We start from the raw sequence: 23618 nt of genomic DNA on the forward strand, positions 1-23618 counted from the left end.
GGTCCCCCTAGGCAAGTGACTTCCTCTCTACCTCTCAGTTTCCCTAGTAGGAACTAGGGACCCCGTGGACTGTTCAGGAGGTTGGGGTGGTTCCTGGATAAAGCCCTTGAAGGCCCTAAACATTCCTTGAGGTCCCCAACACAGCCTATGAGAGACAGAACTTCCAACTGTTTGGAGGCTGATCTTAGTACAACACAAAACGAGATCCTGTGTCATTCCCCTCTCCAGAAAACACGCTGCAAGCCCTGGCTTGTGGCCGTGCCCGCCCTCCCCCACTGCAGCTCCGAGCCATCAGCTTCTCCAGGTTCTGTGAACAGGAGTCTCTCTCTGCTTCGGAACTTCTGCACGACTGTCCCTTTGCGCTGGACACTTTGTGCTCTGGGTCTTCTCGGGGCTGTCCTTGTCGCTTGGATCCTAGTTCTCAGGTGTCGCCTCCTCAGGGAAGCCCTCTTTGGTCACCCCCTAACCTAGCCCCTGTCTCATCCCTCCCTAACAGCCTCATCCTGCTTCATTCACTCGAAACACTCCCCTCTCTCTGGAGCTGTGTGTGTGTGTGTGAGTCGCTCAGTTGTGCCTGACTTCTTTGTGGCCCCATGGACTCTAGCCTACCAGGCTTTTCTGTCCTTGCTTTTAATTTGTCTCCCTTTGTGTTGTCTGCCTCTCCGCGGGAATATAAGCTCCAAGAGGGAAGGGTCTTGTCTTTATTTCTTTTTGCTGCCTCCCCTGCTCCTGAACAGTCCCTGGTGCTCAGGGACCCTCTCTAGATACCCGCTCTGTAAAACTCACTTTTAAAAATACATTTATTTATTTGGCTGTCCTGGGTCTTAGTTGCAGCATGCAGGATCTTTAGTTGCAGCAAGTGGGATCTTGTTCCCTGACCAAGGAGCAAACTCAGGCCCCCTGCACTGGGAGGGTGGACTCAGCCGCTGGACCACCAGGGAAGTCCTATAACAGACTCACTTAAAATTTATTAGTATTATTACTTATTTGGCTGCTCAAGGGATATTTTAATTGTAGCATATGGGATCTAGTTCCTGGATCAGGGACAGAACCCAGGACCCCTGCATTGAGAGCACAGCGGCTTAGCCACTGGGCCACCAGGGAGGTCCCAAGACCCACTTTTGAATGAAGGTCTCGGTGTCCCTCATGCCTCTGCGGTCTGGGCAGTGGACCGGAGCTGTAGTGAGGGAGCTCTGCAGGCATGAAGTTGCTTTGGATTTCCAAAACACTTTCATACGCAGTGGCTCATCTAAACCACGTCACAGCTACCTGTAAGACAGGTCGGGCAAGATCAGAAGCCCCGTTTTATAGATGAGAAAATTGAGGTGCCCAGAGGCTTAAGGAACATGCCTAAGGTCATATGCGTCATAGGTGCCAAACCAGGACTAGAGACTTCAGAAACTCTTTTCAGGACTCCAGACCAGATGTGAGAATGTCTTAAAAGAGAAAAATCCACATTCCAAACCTATTTTTCCCTTAGGTTGTCTTTCAGGTAAGCACATACTCAGAATTACTGTATGAGGGGGTAGTACTCTGATCGCCAACATTCTTTTTCTCATTTTATTTTTTAAAAAATTCTTTATTAATTGAAGTATGCTGCTGCTGCTGCTGCTAAGTCACTTCAGTCGTGTCCGACTCTGTGCGACCCCATAGACGGCAGCCCACCAGGCTCCCCCGTCCCTGGGATTTTCCAGGCAAGAACACTGGAGTGGGTTGCCGTTTCCTTCTCCAGTGCATGAAAATGAAAAGTGAAAGTGAAGTCGCTCAGTCGTGTCCGACTCTTCACAACCCCATGGACTGCAGCCTACCAGGCTCCTCCGTCCATGGGATTTTCCAGGCAAGAGTACCGGAATGGGGTGCCATCACCTTCTCCAATTGAAGTATAGCTGATTCTAAGTTCTTCTTGAGCTCTGTGATCTATATGTAACCCTTGAGTCACATCCAGGGAAATTCTAAAGTATGCCCTCTTTCTTGGCTGAGAAACCCCAGTTTCTTCCCTACCATGGAATTATAGCAGTGCCTCTAAATAGTACAGGCTTCCCAGGTGGTGCTAATGGTAAAGAATCCACCTGCTACTGCAGGAGGCATGAGAGACTGGGGTCGGGAAGATCCCCTGGAGGAGGGCATGGCAACCCACTCCAATATTCTTGCCTGGAGAACCCATGGACAGAGGAGCCTGGCGAGCTACAGTCCACGGGGGTCTCAGAGTCAGCATGGCTGGAGCAACTTAGCACAACGAGGTCTTGATAGGCATGTGACAATTGTTGTCAGTCAAATCATTCTGGGAATGGAATGCGGGTAGAACCTGCGTCAGCCACTCAGACCCTCCACTGGGGGGGCCATTCAAAATTACGAATGTGATGAGTCATTCGACACCTTAATGAAAGAGACCAACACTTCTAATCCTCTTGGCACTCTCTTTGAGCAGCTCTCATCTTTCTCAAGCTCCTAAGGAGGAATGTCACAGCCCTTCCCCAAAGATCGTGCAGTGCCACCCGGAAGAAAGCTGAGAAGTGAGATGACTTGTTTATGGATAATTGTCAGTGAGTCAGAACTCACACAGAGCTCTGGAGTTTCCAGGCCGTTAACTTATCTTCCTGAACGTATGAGTCAGGGTCAGTTCAGCCCAGGTTGTACAGGTACGTGCTTCCCTGCCCTGTTCTTCCGGGCTAGCACCCAGCCTTCACGCATGCACACAGACAGGTGCCCTTCAGCCTCCTCCTCTGTACATCCTGGGAGGGGTGCAGGCAGCTTGGCGTATTCATCTCACTTCAGGAGGTGCCCTCAGCCCTCTAAGGGCTGAGCTCAGGCTGGAAACTAACCGCAAGATCTGAACCAAAAAAAGAGAAAGTAAATAGTAATCCTTCCTTCCCCATAAATGTTGCAACAGCCTAGCTGTAGCTCGGAGCACGTCTTTCGAGAATAACCAGAAACAACCAACATATCTCTCAATAGTTGTCAGCTATAAAACATTATGGTGTATTCAGAGAACAGAATACTATGATGCTGTGAAAATTAATGAAATAGGGACTTCCCTAGTGGCACAGTGGATAAGAGTCCACCTACCAGTGCAGGGGGCACAGGTTTGATCCCTGGTCCAGGAGGATCCCACATGCCTGGGAGCAACTAAGCCGGTGTTCCACAGTAAGAGAAGCCACTGCAATGAGAAGCCCGCATCCTGTAACTTGAGTCACTCCCACTTGCCACAGCTAGAGAAAGCCCGAGAACAGCAAGGAAGACCAAGTGCCACAAACAATAAATCAAAAAATAGAAAAAGAACAAAAGAAGTTGCATAGCAGGGTGTGTATTATGGTCCCAATTGTGTGACTGTGTATTATGACTTTTTTTTTAACTTTTCATTTTGTACTGGGGTATAGATGATTAACAATGTTGTGATAGTTTCAGATGAACATCGAAAAGACTCAGCCATCTATACATGTATCCATTCTTCCCCAAACTCCCCTCCCATCCAGGCTGCCATGTAAGGTTGTGAAGAGTTCCCTGTGCTAGACAGTAGGTTCTTGCTGGTATCCATTTATGACTCGTTTTTTTTTAAATTATAAATAGTTATCTTCTTAAAGGATAAAAACTACAGAAGAATTTAGACAAAGACATGAAACTCCCCATCACCACTTGCAGCAGTCAGGATAGACTAGGATATGATGTGGTAACAAACACCTCTAAACATCTTTGGCTTAAAACAACCAAGATTTACTTCTTGCCCATGCTTGCATTCCCAATGTGGCTTGCATAGGCTCAGGACTTTGTTGTCTGCACTTTAGTCATCATTAGACTTTCCTGAAGTCACCATCCCCACAAGAGGCTTCAGGGTTTACCACTGCCATGCAAGAAGGCATGAGAACCGCACAGGGGTTCTCAAATCCCCCCCAAAGGGACATGCGTCGCTTTCCCCTCACATTTCACTGGCCACAGCAACTCATGCGGCTGCACCTGACTTCCAAAGAGTACAGTCCTCCTATGTATCCAAAAAAAGGAGGCTAGAAATACTGGTGAGCCCAGGTAATGTCTACTGCACACCACAAACCAGCTGCATCTTTTGAGGCTTTTGTGTTTATATTGATACACATACTAGTTCTACAGTAATTTTAAAGTAAAACACAGGTTTCGTAGTAAGACAGACCTAGGTTTGAATCCCAAATAGGTTAATCATCTGCTGTGTTCCTTTAGGCAAGATCTTGATCTGCCCAAGACTCAGCTTTCCCACCTGTACCTGCTTCCTTGGAGAAGGAAATGGCTTCCCACTCCAGTATTTCCACCTGGAGAATTTCATGGACAGAGGAGCCTGGCGGAATACAGTCCATGATATTGCAAAGAGTCGGACATGACCGAACACGCATGCACCTGCTTTCTGGGCCAACGTAGAGATGAAATGTAATAGTGGAAATGAGACCTGTAATAAACAGTAGCTTACACAAGTAGTGCTATCTAACTAGGAAATAAAGAGTGCTTGAGGGTGGTTGTTTAGTGGGCTGGAGGCCAGGTGGATAAGGAAATATGGGGAAAGAAAGCCCCTTTCCATCTATCAGATGGAAAGTATATGGATCAGTTTCTTGTGTATCCCATGGCCCCAGACATGCTGTGAGCTTGGAGATGGGAGCATCTTATTAGCCAGGCTACTGCCTGCTTAGATGCAGCCAAGGGTCAGGTGCAAAATATCTGCCCTGCATCAACTGGCCCCATTCAGCCCACCTGGGTTCTGTTTCTTCCCATCTAAAGCTGAGTGTGCTGGTGAGGGAGAACACTTTCTATTTAAAGGAGGACCAGCCTTCATATTAAATATGTTGTTTGAGGAAATAACAATCATCACAGCATTTGTAGAGGACAATTTTGCAGCATGTATCAGACCCTTTGATCCAGCAGTCCTCAGTAAGGAATTTATCCTAAGAAAATGACAGAACAAGTGAGTAAAGATGGATCATAATGGAAAATTGAAAACCTAAATGTCTTGACATAGGGGATGAAACAAACTATAGAATGCTTTGTTTATCCAACTATATCCAGACGTGAAAAGATGTCAATTGTCCATTGAAAAATTACATGAGAAAGAGCAATATATATGTAAAACTGTGGATGGATGAATACATAGATCTCCTACAATCTCATTGTTGAAAAGAATATATAGGGAATTCCCTGGTGATTTCCTGGTGGTGATGACTATGCTTTCACTGCGGAGGGCCCAGGTTCAATTCCTATTTCAGGTTCAATCTCACAAACTGCTTAGCTGGGCAAAAAAAAAAAAAAAAAAAAAAGTATATGAATATATATACCTTATATATGCTTTGACATTCTGAAAGGATAAATGTCAGAATATTAGCAATTATTTCCTGCAGGGGATAGGAAAGTGAGAGTTAAAGTCCTTCAGTTATGTCTCTTTGTGACCCCATGGACTATAGCCCACCAGGTTCCTTTGTCCATGGAATTCTCCAGGCAAGAATACTGGAGTGGGTAGCCATTCCCTTCTGCAAGGAATCTTCCAGACCCAGGGATCAAAGTCAGGTCTCCTGCATTGCAGGCGGACTCTTTAACATCTGAGCCACCAGGAAAGCCAGAATATTAGCAATTATTTCCTCCAAGGAGTAGAAAGAGTAGGAATTTTTTTCTTTGCACAAAGAACATGATTAAGTAGTAAAAGGCCAAGTTATTTAACTGTGTCTCCAGCTACATTTTATGATCAGTCAACCTTTAATGCAAGCTGCTCACCTCTGGAGAGGACTTGGCCCTTGTCTGGGAGTCAGAAAACCTTGGTGTGTGTGTGCTGTGTGTGACCTTGGGCAAGCTACCTGGGATGCGAAGCATCTGTATGAACTTTTTACAAATAGATACAGACACATAGAACGGCTTGTACCTGAGATCCCATAGCTCATGGCCCCTGAACTGCATTTTGAACCGGGGGTTTTCCTGATTTGGGGTCAGGATATTCTTACATTACATCACAGCCACCCCTCTCTGAATCTCATCTCTAAAATGACAGGGTCAGAATTCAGTCCCTTTCAGCTGAAAAGATTCAATGTCCTCAGGAAGTCACCCCTCCCCCATCATTCCTGGTGTATCACAGGCCCCAGAGTTGGTATGCATGCCCTGTTCGTCAGATGCCAGCCTTCCCCAGGGGAAGGGACTCCAGGCTGGGGGTTGGAGAGAGCTCCTGGCCTGCCTAGGGCCATCTAGAGGGGGCAGGGGGTGGGTGGGTGTGCTCTCTGGCCAGGCGTCTGGCTGGGTGCCTGCAGAACCGGGCGAAAATTACCCACGAGGGCTGGCTGGGAGCCCAAGAACTTGTTGTCTTTCCCTTTAAACAGACACAGGCTGTCTGTTAAGATTCTGGAAACATCTGACCTTTCGAAGAGCATCTCAGGCAGGGCTGGAGGGCGGTCCTTCCCTTTCTGTAAGTGCTTTAACCCTTTCCACACAATCCTGGACAACATCCTAACAACCACAGCAAAAAAGGAGATCAGTTTCCAAGGAACGTGAAAGGTTCATCGGGTCTCTCTCCTTTGGATTGTCTGAGGGGCAGAGAAAAGATTCTGAGCCCAGATGTCTCCTGCATCACTTGCTCAGTTCCTAGTCTCAGAGCCTGAGCTTAGAGGGATGAGAGGGGCTGAAAGGAGAACAGAGGGGCCTGGGACTTCAGGGCGGGAGTGGGGACTGCTCCTCTGACCTACTGAACAGCGTATTCCTTCATATTTCCTACAAAGGTTCACATTTGTGTGCAAGCAGGGCACCTGCTGGGTATCAGGCAGTGTGTGAGGTGACACAGGCCAGCACAATGGTAAACAAACCCAGAAAGAAATGTTCTATGCCTTCCGAAAGGTTCATTTTCTGGGAGAGAGAGAGTGTGTGTGTGTGTGTGTGTGTTTGTGTGTGCTCAGTCACTCAGTCGTGTCTGACTCTTTGCGACCCCGTGGGCTGTAGCCCGCCAGGCTCCTCTGTCCATGGCATTCCCCAGGCAAAAATCCTGGAGTGGGTTGCCATCTCCTTCTCCAGGGAATCTTCCCAACCCAGGGATTGAACCCACTTCTCTTGCATCTGCTGTTGGCAAGTGGATTCTTTACTATTGTGCCACCTGGGAAGCCCTCTGAGGGAGTGGGCTGTGATAAAATAGTCACAAGCTCAAATGTCAAATGACAATAGGGTAAAGGGCTGGGAAGGAGACAAATGGTGCTGAGCGTCTGATGGTGGAGATACAATATGGGAAGGTCAGAGGAGGCTTTCCTGAGGAGACTGGGAGCAGGGTCCAAAGGGCTACCGCTTGATGATTGGGCATAACCCCTGCAGGCAGCACACAGGAGCTTGTTAGAATGCAGGATCTCAGTCCTCATTCCATCTTCAGAAACTAAATCTGCATTTTAATCAGATCTCCCAGGTGACCCCTGGGTCAGGAAGATCCCCTGGAGATGGCTGCTCACTCCAATATTCTTGCCTGGAGAATCCCATGGACAGAGGAGCCTGGAGGGATACAGTCCATGGGGTTGCAAAATGTTGGACATGACTGAAGCAACTTAACACTGATGCATGTACCCAGTGAAAGTTTGAGAAGCATTGCTGAGGATTGCACTGGGACTTCCCAGTCTCGGTATAGCTTGAAACTGGAGGAGAACCTTCCAGGTATGAGCTCTGGGATGGGAAGGAGCAGGCAGTGGGATGGGAGGAATGGGAGTCAAAGGCTATTAGTGTATGTATGTTCAGTGGACCCAGGAACAGCAACAAGAGTTTGAAATGTGAAGGTCTGTTTATATGCACATTTATTTCAATAAATATGTACAATACTACATAATCTGTGGTTGGTTGAATATGGGGATATAGAACCATAGATTGTCATTGTCATTTATCCCTAAATTGTGTCTAACTCTTCAACCTCATGGACTGTAAATTACACCAGTCCGTGTAGCTTCTCTGTCCGTGGATTTCTCCAGGCAACTATACTGCAGTGGGTTGCCATTTCCTTCTCCAGAGGATCTTTGTGACCCAGGGATCGATCCTGTGACTCCTGTGTCTCCTGCATTGGCAGGTGGATTCTTTAACCCTGAGCCACCTGGGAGCCAAGGAGGCTCAGAGGGAGTATGCTAAAGAAGAAAGCTGGAAGGAAAAGAGACTGTGCCGGAGAAAGTGATTCCTGAGCTGAGGACCTTGGTAATGGAGCCAATTACTTCCAGTAAATGGGAGAGGTGGCTGAGGTGAGTGAGAGAGGTCACTGGAGACCTGGGAAACCAGATTTAGGACGTGTCTTCCACGTGGGTGCTGAAGTCATCAAGGACGATGACAGGGCTTTAGCTGGAGAGAAAAATGGGGAGCCACGTGCCAAAGTCTCCGGTGACGACAGGGGAGTGGCCGGGAGGTGGGTGGACGACCTCAGGGCATTTACCAGGGGATGGAAGAGTGTGGTTCGGGAGAGCTGTGGGGATGTGATCCTGACATGTGTGGATGTGGATTCACGTTCCAAGTGACCCAGGGGAGATGGGGGTGGTGTGTAGGATGGAGGAGAGCCAAGAAGTGCCGGTATTATGGAGGATGCTAGTAAGGCAGGGAAAAAACCCAGTGAGGTAAAGGTTTTAAGTATATAGCAGTTGTTCTCATTTTTTTTGTTGTTTCTTTCTCTTTCTTCTTTCTATTTTTAAATTATTTTTCTTACTTTTTTTTCGGCAGTTTGCTCTCTCCACCTGTAGCAGTAGTATCATCTCATCACTTGGAAACTTATTAGATATGTAAACTTTAGGGTCCCACCTGCATCAGAAATCTGTGCTACTTTTTGTTTATTTATGGCTCGGACTTTGTTCCGAGGGCTTTCTCTAGTTGCAGTGAGTGGGGGACACTCTCTAGTTGTGGTGCGCGACCGTCTCAATGCGGTGACTTCTCTTGTGGAGTATGGGCTGTGGTGTGCAGGGACTTCAGTAGTTGAGGCACGTGGGCTCTAGAGCTTGGGGTCAGTAATTGTGGTGCACAGGTTTAGTTCCCTGTGGCATGTGGGATCTTCCCAGACTAGGGATCAAACCCATGTCCCCTGCATTTGCAGGTGGATTCTTAACCACGGGACCACCGGAGAAATCTGAAATCTGTGCTTTTTAAAAAGAAAATCTGAAGTATAGTTGATTTACAATGCTGTGTTATTTTCTGCTATACAGTAAAATGACTCAGTTTTACACATATATTCTTTTTTGTATTCTTTTCCACTATGGTTTATCACAGGATATTGAGTATACAATATCCTGTGCTGCACAGTAGGACCTTGTTGTTTAGCCATCCTATATACAACAGTTCGAATCTGCTAATCCCAAACTCCCAGTTCTTCCTTCCCCCACCCCCTTCCCCTTTGGCAACAACAAGTCTGTTCTCTATGTCTGTGAATCTGTTCCTGTTTCGTAAATACGTTCATTTGCGTCATATTTTAGGTTCTATATGTTGATATACGTGACATCATACGGCATTTGTCTTTCTCTTTCTGACTTACTTTGCTTAGTATGAAGATCTCTAGGTCCGTCCAGGTTGCTTCAAATGGCATTACTTCATTCTTTTCATGGCCGAGTAGTGTTCCGTCGTGTGTGTGTCTTTGTGTGTGTGTTGCATGTGTGTATCACAGCTTTTTTATCCACTCATCTGTCCATTGGGCTTCCCTCATAGCTCAGTTGGTAAAGAATCTTCCTGCAATGCCGGAGACCGGGGTTCGATTCCTGGGTCGGGAAGATCCCCTGGAGAAGGAAATGGCAATCTACTCCAGTATTCTTGCCTGGAGAATCCCATGGACAGAGGAACCTGGCGGGCTACAGTCCATGGGGTCGCAAGAGTCGGACATGACTTAGCAACTAAATCACCAACCAACCAACCACCATCTGTCCATGGGCATTTAGGTTGTTTCCATATCTTGGCTAATGTAAGTAGTTTTCTATGAACATAGTGGTTCATGTATCTTTTTGAATTATAGTTTTGTCTGGGTATATGCCCCCTGGCATAGGAAATGGCAACCCACTCCAGTATTCTTGCCTGGAAAATTCCATGGACGGAAGAACCTGGCTGGCTGCAGTCCATCAGGTCATAAGGAGTTGGACACAACTGAGCGACTGAACACTGGGTATATGCCCAAGAGTGAGAAGCAATCTGTGCTTTTAACAAGCTTTTTGGTGATTTTTATACATGTTCAAGTTTGAGAGCCACAGGAATATGGTAATGGGAAAAGTGATTCACTTTATGAAAAAAAACAAAAAAACAAAAATGAATCTCATGAAATCTACCACCACATGAAAAAGTGAATTTTGGTTTAAAGACACAGAAGACTATGAAGTTAATAATATAAAATATTGAAGAATATCTTTGTGGCCTTGGGGTAGGAATTAACTTATTAAGCAAAATTTCAGAAGCATAAACCATAAGGCAAAAAAAAAAAAAAAATCGATTGATTTGAATACTGCCTGAGTATGAGTTCATTGACAAGGTTAACAAATGACAAAATTGGGGGAATATACTTGTGATATCTAAAGCCAACAAAGAACTAATATCTAGATTCAGAATATACTAGGAATTTATGCAAGTCAATAAGAAAATCTTCTTGCAAGTCAAATGGCAGGAAAATGGGCAAAGATAAAAAGGTGCTTAACAGGAGAAATTTAAAAGTTAACAAATACAGGAGGCCATGTTAAGATGTATTAGAAATCAGAGAAATATAAATTAAACCAATAGCTGTTAGCAGTTTTAGTTATAATAGCTCCAAACTTCCCAAAGAGGAAACAACCCAAAAGTCCATTAGTAGGTGAACCAAAGTGATATTCATACAATAAATACTACTCAATGATTAAAAAAAAAAAGAATGGACTATTGCTACATCTCTCGAAAGCATTATGCTTAGTGAAGGCAGTCGGACACAAGAGTACATACTGTATGCTTCTATTTGTATGGAGTTCTAGAAGAGGCAGAAAAATTTAGTGATAAAAATCAGATCACTGGTTGTGGGAGATGGGGAGGGTAGACTGATGACAAAGGGCATAGGGAACGCTTAGGGTTGATGGGACTGATGTGTGTTTACAGGTATATCCACTTGTCAAAATTCAAGGAAATGAGGGTAAAATGTGTCACTATCATTGTGTGTAAATTGTGCCTTGGTAAACTTGGAGAGGGGCATAGCAACCCACTCCAGTGTTCTTGCCTGGAGAATCTCATGGACAGAGGAACCTGGTGGGCTGTAGCCCATAGGGCCACAAAGAGTCAGAAATACCACTGAAGGCATTTAGCACACATGCATGCAGGCAAACTTAACTTTCAAAATGAAATGTTGGCTCAGTGGTAAAGAATCCACCTGCCAATGCAGGAGACACAAGTTCAATCCCTGATCCAGGAGGATTCCACGTGTCTCGGAGCAGCTAAGCCACAACTACTGAAGCCTATATGCCTAGAGTCTATGCTCCAAGACAAGAGAAGCCACCGAAATGAGAGGCCTGAGTACCACAGCGAATAGAAACCCCTGTTCACCACAACTAGACACAGCCCGAGCAAAGCAGAGACCCAGTCCAGCCAAAAATAAATAAATAAATTTTGTTTAAAGAAAAGAAATAATAAAGAGATTAAAAAAATACAGCGTTAAAACTTCATATCATTTAGACTGGAAAAGTTAGGCAGCTGGAGAATGCTAGGAGTTGGCAGAGGGCAGGGGTCCATGGCTGATGGGCATGTGGGCAGGGTGCCCTGTGACCCACAGCAAGTCATACCCTTAGAAGAATCTGCAAGAGATTGTCACATGGCCCATATGGCAAAGAGGGAGGAAGACAGTCACTGCAGAATTCTTTATGGGGGTGGGAGGTTGTAGGCAGTTTGGGGAGTAGATGGATAGAATGTGGTAGAGCCACACTTTGGAATACCCTGCAGCAGCTAGAAGCAGTAGATGAGATGTGTCCAGGGCTTCCCTGGTGGCTCAGTGGGAAAGCATCCGCCTGCCAACGCAGGAGACACGGGTTCCATCCCTGATCTGGGAGGATCCCACATGTAGTGCAGCAACTGAGGGCAGTACGACTACTGAGCCTACTGAGCCTACTGAGCCGGGGAGCCACAGCTGCCGCGCCCACGTGCCCTGGAGGCTGTGCTCCGCAACAAGAGAAGCCGCTGCAGTGAGAAGCCCGTGCGCCTCGGCTAGAGAGCAGCCCCTGCTCCCACAGCGAGGGAAAGCCCCCGCAGTAATGAAGGCCCACCCAGCACAGCCCAAAAAGATGTGTCCAGAGCAGTATGGATGGGCCTGTGGAATAAACAAACAAAAAACAGAATGAGGTGTATGACAAAACGCTGTTTATGTAAATTAAAAATACAAAACAGTCCAATTAGAAAATGGGCCACAGACGTTTCGCTAAGGAGGAGATAGGGATGGCAAATAAGCACCTGAAAAGATGTTCATCATCATTAGCCATTAGGCAAATGCAATTAAAACCGCAATGAGGCCTTGCTATGCAGTTATTAGGAGGGTCATAATAGAAAACCGGGATAACAACAACTGCTGGCAAGGAGGTGGAGAAACTGGATCTCTTATAAAATGTATAGCCACCCTGGTAAATAGTGTGGCAGTTTCTTATAAAACTATAGCTGCATTTACCATAAGACTCAGCAATCCAGGACTTCCCTGGTGGTACAGTGGATAACAATCTGCTTGCTGATGCAGGGGACATGGGTTCGATCCCTGGTCCAGGAAGATTCCACATACCGTGGAGCAGCTAAGTCCATGTGCCGTAACTACGGAGTCCACACGCCTAGAACATGTGCTCTGCAATGAAGAGAAGCCCACACATGCCACAACCACAGAAAGCCCAAGCAAACCAAGGAAGACCTAGTGCAGCCATAAATAAATAAAATGCCTTAAAAAAAATAAAGACCCAGCAATCACAAATTTGACCTATATCCCAAAGAAATGAAAACTTACGTCCATACAAAAACCTGGACATTAATCAGCTTTATCTGTAATAGCCCCAAACTGGAAACAACCCAAATCTCCTCCAGTGGGTGAACAGGTAAACTCTGGTATATCCATACCATGGAATATAAAACAGTAATAAAAAGGAAACAACTGCCCATAGATTACAACAGCATGAATGTATCTCAAGGGCAATATGATGAGTGAGAAGCCAGTCTCAAAACCAGTCTCTTTGCACCTACTGTATAGCACAAGGAACTCTGCCCAGTAATCTGTTAAGATCTATATGTGAAAAGAATCTACAAAGAGTGGACAGGGACTTCTCTGGTGGTCAGTGGTTAAGAATCCATCTTCCAATGCAGGGGACGGGGTTTGATCCCTGGTCCGAGAACTAAGACCCCACATGCCCGGGGCAACTCAGCCCATGTGCCGCAACTGCTGAGCACCACAAATGGAGTCCGTTGTCACAAAACAAAATATCCTGCAAGAAGCAATGAAGACCCCAAGTGCTGCAACTAAGACCTGATGCAGCCAAATAAGTAAGTAAGTAAGTAAATAAAATATTTTTAAAATAAATAAAAAGACTGGATATAAGTGTATATATATAAGATTCACTTTGTTCTACAGCAGAAACTAACACAACATTGTAAATCAACTATTCTCCAATTAAAAAAAAAAAAAGCTTCCACTTACATAACATTCTCAGAATGACAGAAATATAGGGATGGAGAAGAGATGAGTGGTTGCCAAGTCCAGGGACCTGAGTGGAGGAGCGTGACTATAAAAGGACACCACCAGGAGATCCCCGTGGAGATGGGACCTTCTGTATCTTGACTGTGGTGACGGTTACACTAGTTTATTCATGGGGTCAAAATAGCATAGAACTCTACACCCACACACACGTAACTGCAAGAGAAAACTGAACAATAAGGTCTCTATTTAACAGTATGAAACCAATGTCAATCTCTTGGTTTTGCTATGGTACTATAGTTTTACTATTCTAGGGCTTCCCAGGTGGTTCAGTTGTAAAGAATCCTCCTGACGACGCAGGAGAAGCAAAAGACACGGGTTCCATCCCTGGGTCCCCTGCGTCGGGAAGATCCCTTGGAACAGGATACGGCAACCGACTCCAGTATTCTTGCCTGGGAAATCCCAACGATAGAGGAGCCTGGAGGGCTACAGTCCACGCGGTCATAAAAAGAGTCCGACAGGACTTAGGATTGAGCACACACACACAGTTGTAGAATGTTACCGATGGGGGAAGCTGGATAAAGAGCTCACGGGACACGTACTATTTTTTGGTAACTTTCTGTGAGTCTACAATTATTTCAAAATTTAAAAAAAATTTTTTTTTAAGTACACGTATACATTTCTATAGTATATCTTGCAAGAATGCCCACAAACAAAAGCATATATTACACACCTTAAAATGGTAGCCTGTGGGGGGAGGGGTGGGAGGAGGCGTGGAAAGATAATAGGAAATGAACAGCGACATTAATCAAGCGACCCTGTGCCGACCACAGTGATGAGGCTGAGAACTGTGAGGGCGATTAACTCAAGCCTCTCTGCACCTGAGGTCCCACAGCCAGAAAAGGGGGTGGGTGGAGGGGGATCAATAATGTTAAAGATAAGGCCTTTTTTAAGTGCAGCAAAGATATTTCCCTTTTTTCCATAAAAAGCTGGAGGAAGCTTGGAGGAGGAAGAGAGACAGGAAAAGGGAGTGGGCAGAAGGGGCAGAAAAGGGAGGAGGGAGAAGGAAGAAAAGATGGTGGGGAGCCAAATGAGGTGAGAGTGATGTGAAGGTGGACAGCTTTCTTTCCTGGAGGCGCTGCGCTGGGCTGGACACGGAAAGGTCAGGGTTGCCTCAAGCCCTCTGGAGCTCTGAGGCCCCACGGGGCAGGGGGCCTGGATTCCAGGAGCTCCTCTGAAGAGCCCGGGCGCAGCAGGACACAACGTGCTCCTCCTCGTGCCTGAAACTTGGCAAGGCTGATGTTTTGCATCTCTTCCTGTTCCCTCCCACCCTCAGCAGTATTTGGAAGGCAGACTTAGTAAAGCCATTGGACTAACTGTTTTAATTCATTAGTTAATTTTTGGTTGCACTGTGTCTTTGTTGCTCCACGCCAGCCTCCTCTAGTTGCGGTGAACGGGGGCTACCCTTGGTTGCGGTGCACGGGCTTTTCAGAGTGGTTGCTTCTCTGGTTGTACAGCACAGGCTCTAGGGTGAGTGGGCTCAGTAGTTGCAGCTTGTGGGGCTTTAGAGCACTGGCTCAGTAGCTGTGGGGCCTGGGCTTAGCTGATCCTCAGCAAGTGGAATCTTCCTGGACCAGGGATCAAACTCGTGTGTCCTGGGTTCTTATTTACTATACCACGAAGGGAGTCTGATTGGACTATTTTTAAAGCCATTTGCACAAATGAAGCCCACCACCTTAGCTATAAACACAGCTACTACTAATTGGAGAGTATGAGCAGGAAAGAAAAATGCAAGGAGAAAAAAAGAAATGATTGAGAGGACTTCCCTGGTAGTCCAGTAGATAAGAATCTGCCTTCCAGTGCAAGGGACTTGGGTTCGATCCCTGGTCGGGGAACTAGGATCCCACATGCCTCAGAGCAACTAAGCCCCCATGCCGGAGTGCTGCAACGAAGACCCAACACAGCCAAAAAGTAAATAAATATTTTTAAAAAGAAAATGATTATGGAACTCTTACTTATGATAATGAACAATTACGAACAATTTCAATGTCCAGTAGTAGAGATTTACTTAAAAATGCGTGCCACATCCCTGTGATAGAATGCACTAAAAACGAAGGTATGAGAGAATTTCTAATGTTACAGGAAAACATCCATGATATATTTCTGTCCTAGGGGAGATCGGCTCAAATGGTAAAGAACCCAGCTGCAATGCAGGAGACCCAGGTTCAATCCCTGGGTTGGGACGATCCCCTGGAGGAGGGCATGGCAACCCACTCCAGTATTCTTGCCTGGAGAATCCCCATGGACAGAGGAGCCTGGTGGGCTAGAGCCCGTGGAGTCTCCAAGAGTCGGACACAACTGAGCGACTAACACACACCTAGGGGAAAGTCACAAGAGATTATGCACTGAATAATACCTTTTCTAAACAATGTAAATGTATAATTCTGTATAGAAAAGAGCCAGGAGGATCGTCACCAACATATTAATACCAGTCCACTTAAGATCTGTGCACTTTGCAGTATGTAAATTGTACCTCCAAAAAAGTGGTAGATATTAACAGTGGTGGTCTCTGGATAGGGTGATATTTTTCATTGTGTTTTTCTGTGTTTCAAATTTTATGGTAGTAAACATGTTTGTGGGCTTCCCTGGTGGCTCAGACAGTAAAGAATCTGCCTGCAATGCAGAAGACCCGGGTTCCATCCCTGAGTAGGGAAGATCCCCTGGTGAAGGGAACGGCAACCCACTCCAGTATTCTTGCCTGGAGAATTCCCTGGAGAGGAGCCTAGCGGGGCCACAGTCCATGGAGTCAAAAAGAGTCAGACACGACTGAACAACTAATACACACACACACATACACACACAAATGTTTGTTGATGGACAACAGAATAACCATGTGTGGAAGAGCATTCTGTGGGGAGTCTGGTAGTCCCTTACTCCCCTCTATTTTTTTTTTTTTCCTGAACAACAGAACATGTGGGACCTTGCCACCAGGGAGGGAACCCATGTCCCCAGCATTGGAAGTGCAGAAGCCTTACCAACTGGACCCCCAGGGAAGTCCCAAGCCCCTCTGTCCAGAGGAGAGGCCACAGAGGGCACCTAAGCCTAGCCTGGCCTAGGAAAAAAGCTGACTCTCAGCCTCTGGTTTCACCAGCTCCTTGACTGGCCAGCTCTGGCCAGCTCAGCTACTTACACGCCCAGAACTGGCTGTTTCTGGAACCACCCTGAGACAGCAAAGCCAGAAGGCAAGGGCTGGAGAGGGACGAGCCAAGGTCACTTGATAAATGCTAGATACTATTTATAACTATCTCTCACCCCTCCCGCAGATCTCCTCCTTTCGTTTCACTCCCACAGCCCGGCCCATGGCAGGTTAGGGGACGTGGTGAGCAGAATTTCTGGGTGGAGAAGTGAGTGGTTTCATGCAGGTGGCTCTGTAGCCTGCTCTCCCTTGCTTCTGACTGTAAACAATGCTACCATTATAAAGAGCTGACCATGTGCCAGGTGTGTGCCTACATAATTGCACTTCTCACCACAACCCTGTGAGGTCCGTTGCTCCTCTGAGGCCTACCTTCCAGATGAAGAACTCAAGGCTCAGAGAGGTTAAGAAATTTCCCCTAGGTTACACAGCCAGTTCAGTGTTCAGTGGTAGTTGTTGCTTAAGTGGCTAAGTCCGACTCTTTGTGACCCCATGGGCTGCAGCCCTCCAGGCTCCTGTCTGTGGGATTCTCTAGGCAAGAATACTGGAGTGGGTTGCCATGCCCTCCTCCAGGGGATCTTCCCCAGCCAGGGATCAAACCTGCATCTCTGGCATTGGCAGGTGGGTTCTTTATCACTGAGCCACCAGGGAACCCGGGGTGGTGGTAGATGTCAGTGATTTGGCTTTACCAAGCAGTGGCTCAGACGGTAAAGTGTCTGTCTGCAATGCAGGAGACCCGGGTTCAGTCCCTGGGTTGGGAAGATTCCCCTGGAGAAGGAAATGGCAGCCCACTCCAGTACTCTTGCCTGGAGAATCCCAGGGACCGCAGAGCCTGGTAGGTTACCATCCATGGGGTCGCAAAGAGTCGGAGAGGACGGAGCGACTTCACTATCAAGCCTGTGTAGATAAGGCAACCCAAGTCTGTTTCAATAACAGATCTAAGATAACAACCCCCATCCTCCGAATTCCAGCTAGTGAAATTGCTGCCTGCTGGGCATAAGTGAGGCCAGGCCGAGGCTCGGAAGATGGAGGTGGTGCTGGGCGGCTAGAGGCCCCACGGTCTAAGGGCAGCCAAGCAGTCTCGGGGACGTGTCCCGACTGGGACTAGCAGCGAGACTTATGTCGCCATCAATGCCTGGGGGCGAAGGCGGGAGCCCGCTGGACAGCGAGCAAGCCCCGGGGGGCGCCTCCGGACAATTCCAACAACATGGGCAGGGGCGGGGCTTGGCGGCTGCCCTGCATTTCCGGGGACGCGGCGCCAGACCTAGGGTATTTGCAGGCACATCCCGGGTCCCCGGGAAGTGCGTCGGGCGGGGCCTGGAAGCAGGGACGAGTCCGGGAACACCGAGAAGAAGGGCCGCCCCACCGAGCAGAGGTGACCCTGTGGTGGGCGGTGGTCGCGCACAGGCCGTGACTCTCAGGTAGGCGAAGGGCACAGGGAGGGCGGGAACTGTGGCCCCGGGAGGAGGAGATCGGAAGTGGGGAGGCCACCCCGCGGCAGGCGCCGCCCCGGCCCCTGACTTCCCGCCGGGCCCCTCTCCCAAAGTGCGCCACCTGCACGCTTTGATGGGCACCCGCGCCGCCACTGGGGGAGCCTGTTGTCATGGGAACGCGGGAGGCTGGGCCCACGTTCCCATGGCCACCCCGGGCCTCTGAGCCAAAACTGCAACTGAGAGGCAGTGGTCCTCCTGGAGGCAGATCATTCGGAATTTGAGAAAGGCCTGGGCCCCTCCTCATATGGCCCTGGCTATGACCCGTGAATCAGGTTCTTTGTCATAGCTTCTACTCTCTGAGTGACAACGTGGATGTAGGGGTTAGGAGGGAAAGGAAGTTGGGGTCTTGGAAATTGAGGCTGCCCCAGTGGGCTCTCTGGAACCATCTTGGTCTGGCAAAAAGAGTCAGGGGCCTGGGTCACCTGTGTAAGGTCATCGACCTCTGCTCACATTTCCTCACCAGTAATGTATGTTGTTTGGCTTATGAATTGCAAGTTTCTTATAAGAGTCGAATGCCATAGGACTGGGAAGCGCACAATTAAGACTTTTTTTTTTTTGCCCAGAGATGGTTTAGCCTTTGGTTCAGAAATCTACCCAGTCCCACTCCCTTATTTTCATAGAAGAAACAGAATCCAGAGAAGTTAAATTACTTCCCAAGATGATAATGAGTTGGCAAGGTCAGGATTTGAACCCAGTCTCCTGACTTCCAGGCTGTGCGATTCTTTGCACTGGTGCTTATTATTACTAAAGTTCAGGGAAATCTGAGAAGAAGCAGGTGGCATAGGATGAGATGGTTAGATAGCATCACTGACTCAATGAACATGAATTTGAGCACACTCTGGGAGATAGTGTAGGACAGGGGAGCCTGGTGTGCTGCAGTCCACTGGGGTCTCAAAGAGTCAGACACAGCTTAGCAACTGAACAACAATAACAGGGAAATCTGGGTTATGTCTCTCTGGGGCTCAGACTTTTGGGGACAGGCAGCCTAAAGATGAGGACATCGGCAGCTGGTGAACTGAAGATGGGGAATGGAGGCTGCATCTTGGGGAAAACAGAGAGTCTCTCTCCCTGGTCCTATACCTTGGAACTCTTGCTTTAATGTATTATCTGATGGGATTACCCTAAAAAAACCCCAGGGAACAAGCATTCAGCAGCTTTCCAAAATACTGGCTCTTGTGAAGCCAACAAATCTGTTGAGACTGTGTGAGCAAGAAATCCTTTGGCTGCCCTAAAGCAGGGAAGTGGGACTTCCCACATCAGAGAGGTGCCTTTCCTTTGAAAAGATTAAGAGGAAGGTGGAAAAAAAGATCCAGGAAGGAACACCTGAATGAATCATTTGGAAATGATTTGAGACAGTCAGCTAGAACAGAAAACTCACTTATTCATTTTAGTAAACATTTACTGAAAATGAAAGTCGCTCAGTCGTGTCCAACTCTCTGCAACCCCATGAACTGTCGCCCACCAGACTACTCTGTCCATGGGATTCCCCAGGCAAGAATACTGGAGTTGGTAGTCATTCCAGTAGTAGGTAGACATTACCTTTTCCAGGGAATCTTCCCTACCCAAGGATCGAACATTGCGTTGCAGGCTGATTCTTTACCGTCTGAGCCACCTGGATGCCTGCTATTTCCAAACTCTTCACTGGGGATGGAGATTAAAAACCTGAGTTAGGCAGGCCTAGTCCCTGCTCAAGGAGCTTGTAGTAGAAGAGAGGAATGAGATGTGTAAATGAGTATTTCACTACAGAAACACGAGTGCCTTAATGGGAATCTGAGCAGAGTGCAGAGGCAGCTCAAAGGAGCCATTCCAGAAATGGCAGTTGAAAATGGCACGATTCTAGCCTTTGAAGCCGGGCAGCACGTCTGGAGCTCTGCCGGGCTGGCCCTTCAAAGGAGTAAGTGAGTGGAAGTGTCTAAAGAAATGTGGACAAGAATGGGTATTCTCTGGGAAGAAGAATTTAAGGAACCTTGATGAACTGGAAGCTCTGTGAAGGCAGAACCATGTCAGTTTCTTCAACTTTAGCGATGCTTAGAATGCAGCAAGTGCACAAGAAATACTGAATGAGTGAAAGAAGAAGGGAAAAAAGGGGTAGGGAGAGAGGGAGGAAAGTACAGTAGCTTATGTTATCAAGAGGGGGATGGTTATAGCTTGAGACAAAACCCTGGTTGAAATTCTCCCGTATGTAGAGCATCTCCACAGAGTTCTGGAGTCCGATCCAGTTTCTGGTCCTAGTACTGACTTGCCATGTATGTGACCTTAGCAAGTCCCTGAACCTCTCTCTGCCCCCATTTCTCAACTATAAAGTGGGAACATCATAATTCCTGTTTCACCTTGTTGTGAGATGTAAGTAAATGATTGGATGTAAAAAAGCTCAGCTTAGTGGCTTGGTTATAGAAAGTACTCAATAAATGTTGCTGCTGCTGCTGCTGCTAAGTTGCTTCAGTCGTGTCCAACTCTGTGCGACCCCATAGACGGCAGCCCACCAGGCTCCGCCGTCCCTGGGATTCTCCAGGCAAGAACACTGGAATGGGTTGCCATTTCCTTCTCCAGTGCACGAAAGTGAAAAGTGAAAGGGAAGTCGCTCAGTCGTGCCTGACTCTTAGCGACCCCATGGACTGTAGCCCACTAGGCTCCTCTGTCCATGGGATTCTCCAGGCAAGAGTACTGGAGTGGGGTGCCAGTGCCTTCTCCGCAATAAATGTTAGCCTTATAAATGTCAGTTTTGCTTTAGTTGGGCATGCATGCTTAGTCAAGTCTGCCTCTTTGTGACCCCATGGACTATAGCCCACCAGGCTCCTCTGTTCATGGGATTTTTCAGGCAAGAATACTGGAGTGAATTGCCATTTCCTCCTCCAGGGGATCTTCCCAACCCAGGGATCGAACCCAAGTTTCCTGTGTCTTCTGCATTACAGGCAGATTCTTTACTGGCTGAGCCATTGGGGAAGCCCTTAGGTGGGCATAATTTGCCCGATAACTCATGTCAAGTAAGTAAGTAAGTAAAGTAGCTCAGTCGTGTCCAACTCTTTGCGACCCTGTGGACTGTAGCCCGCCAGGCTCCTCTGTCCATGGAATTCTCCAGGCAAGAATACTGGAGTGGGTTGCCATTTCCTTCTCCAGGGGATCTTCCTAACCCAGGGATCGAACCTGGGTCTCCTGCATTGCAGGCAGACACTTTATCCTCTGAGCCACCAGGGAAGCCCTAATAACTCTCTCTCTTTTTTTTTTTTTTACTTTATTTTACTTTACAATACTGTATTGGTTTTGCCATACGTTGACATGAATCCACCACGGGTGTACCTGCGTTCCCAAACATGAACCCCCCTCCCACCTCCCTCCCCATAACATCTCTCTGGGTCATCCCCGTGCACCAGCCCCAAGCATGCTGTATCCTGCATCGGACACCAATAACTCTTAATTCTGGTATTTCTTTTTACCTAATAAAGACTAATTCTAAAAGTTCCTGTCTTCAGACGAAAATGCCCCAAAGAAATTATCTTCACTTTTTTGGGTTGGGGAGGGGAGGAGGGCAACAATCTCTTTGAAATCAAATAAAAGCTCTGATTACTGTCATCATTCTTGGGGTTCACATCTCACTGAGGCCGACTCTGTTGGTTAAGGGACTCCCTGCTCTGCTCCACTGCTCACAGGCTGTAAGGAAAGAGTGAAGGCAGTGTTCATACAGGAGGAGCCTGAGAGGAGCAAGGTGGGTCTGCTCCCTTGCAGAGTGGACTGGGTGGATCAGGCCCTGGGTCCAGGCCCCTTAGAGCCCCTCCCTCCTTTTTTTTTTTTTTTTTTTTAATATTTTTGTTTATTATTTTGGCTGTGGCGGGTCCTACTTGTGACATGTGGGATCTTCAGTCTTAGTGTTGGCATATGTGATCTTTAGTTGTGGCATGTGGGATCTAGTTCCCTGACCTGGGATCAAACCTGGGCCCCCTGCATTGGGAGATCAGTAGCCACTGAACCACCAGGCAAGTCCTCCTCCCCCAACTCATTTGCTAGAGCTGAGCTGCCCCCACTCAGAGCCTTATGGTGTCCTCTAGCCTGGTGCTCAGTACTGGGGTGCTGCCAGGCATCCCAGGAGTCTCAGGCCTGGAGAGCTGCTGTGTAAGACCCCTGTCTGAGCATGGATCTGGGGTGCTACCCACATACCGGCTTTTTGTGAGCATCTTGTTCTGGTGCCGTGGTCTAGGCTGGCAGGTGGGCACACCGCGGCAGTAATACATTCTTCGTTCCATTCTAGCAGAGCAGTCTTTGGCGCCACAGGAAATCAATGGAACCCACCCGTCCATCCCCCACCCAGTGGGCTCACCTGTCTAGGCCCACTCTTCAGAGGCAGGGCTGGAACCAACAGCAAGGCTCTCTTGAAGTAAGAGCCGGAGCCACCAGGTGACCTAAGGTGATGGAACCACGGGGGCTTGGAGGGCCCTATCTCTTTGGGATGAGAGAGCCTTGGTCCTCTGGGTAGGAAGGTTCCTTCTTGGGAGTGATGAAAGGCCTTGGCTAGGTCTTCTCTCCCTCCATGTAGCAATGGCCAGGGGCCTAGGCTCAGAGTGGGACTTAAAGAGGAAGAACTGGGGACCAATGGGGAGGTAGATTCCTGGTTTCTCGAGATCTTGGGACTGGAAGGGTCTCATAAGCCAGACTGGAAACCAGACTGTCCTAGAGGCTTATGCTCCTTGCTTCCCATCCTTACCCAGCCTAGGACGTCTGCCTCATACCTCTGAGTGGCTGCAGTGGTTTCAGGGGAAAGAGAGTCACCGGACAGTAATTGTGCCCCTTTGGGGTGACAGGTGCCACGTGTCAGCCAGGCCGATCAGCCAGGCTCTCCGGGCCCCCTGAAGGACAGGCCTGGGGGCCCAGGCAGACAGCCTCTCTGGAACCTGCATCGGGAACACGGGCGTGATGGTAGCAACCTACCGTGTTCTACCGTGTCGAGTCAGGGACAAGCTGAGCCCGGCTGGTTGCACCACAGCCCTGTGGGGCAGGGGGGTCCCCTCCCAGGGAGTGGCCAACTCAGGCCCCGACAGGCCCTGGTGGGGGTGGCGCTGGGGCGGGCAGCGAGCTCTTCACCGCAGCAGGCGCACCCAGGGCCTGGGCTGGGCGGGCCGGTTCCTTCTCCCCATGAGACTTGCAGCCTCAGCACTGGGTTGGTAGGAGGTGGCCGAACCTGAGCAGAGAGCCCAGAAGAGGGTCCTCTAGCTTGGACATCTTAGGATGGCTGTGGCCACGTTTAGGTAAATGAGGCGAACCCATAATACAGCGCGTGCGGCTTTGTTCGCTGGGCTTTCACCGCGCGCCGGGGCTGCCCGTCGCCTTGTGAGCCCTGTCTCCTCAGCTGTCCTGACAG

The 23618-nt window shown here is 48.1% G+C and overlaps 1 protein-coding gene across 5 annotated transcripts in view; it reads left to right on the forward strand.

The window, feature by feature from the left end:
• Nucleotides 1-23618, forward strand: part of SEMA4B (semaphorin 4B) — a 91358-nt gene that overhangs the window by 30813 nt on the left and 36927 nt on the right. Inside the window, exons 4-5 of one of the 5 annotated variants that reach the window (XR_008201234.1) lie at nucleotides 2429-2639; nucleotides 4189-5264. The exons of 1 other annotated variant lie outside the window; for it this stretch is intronic. The gene's annotated coding sequence lies outside the window, so the exon portion shown is untranslated. Of the gene's footprint in view, nucleotides 1-2428; nucleotides 2640-4188; nucleotides 5265-7369; nucleotides 7851-18145; nucleotides 18197-23618 lie in introns of those variants that run through there. 3 more of the 5 variants (XR_008201235.1, XR_008201233.1, XM_052659751.1) reach the window with 3 other exon arrangements.

This window comes from Budorcas taxicolor, chromosome 21 (genome assembly GCF_023091745.1).
Source record: "Budorcas taxicolor isolate Tak-1 chromosome 21, Takin1.1, whole genome shotgun sequence".
Lineage (NCBI taxonomy): Eukaryota > Metazoa > Chordata > Mammalia > Artiodactyla > Bovidae > Budorcas > Budorcas taxicolor.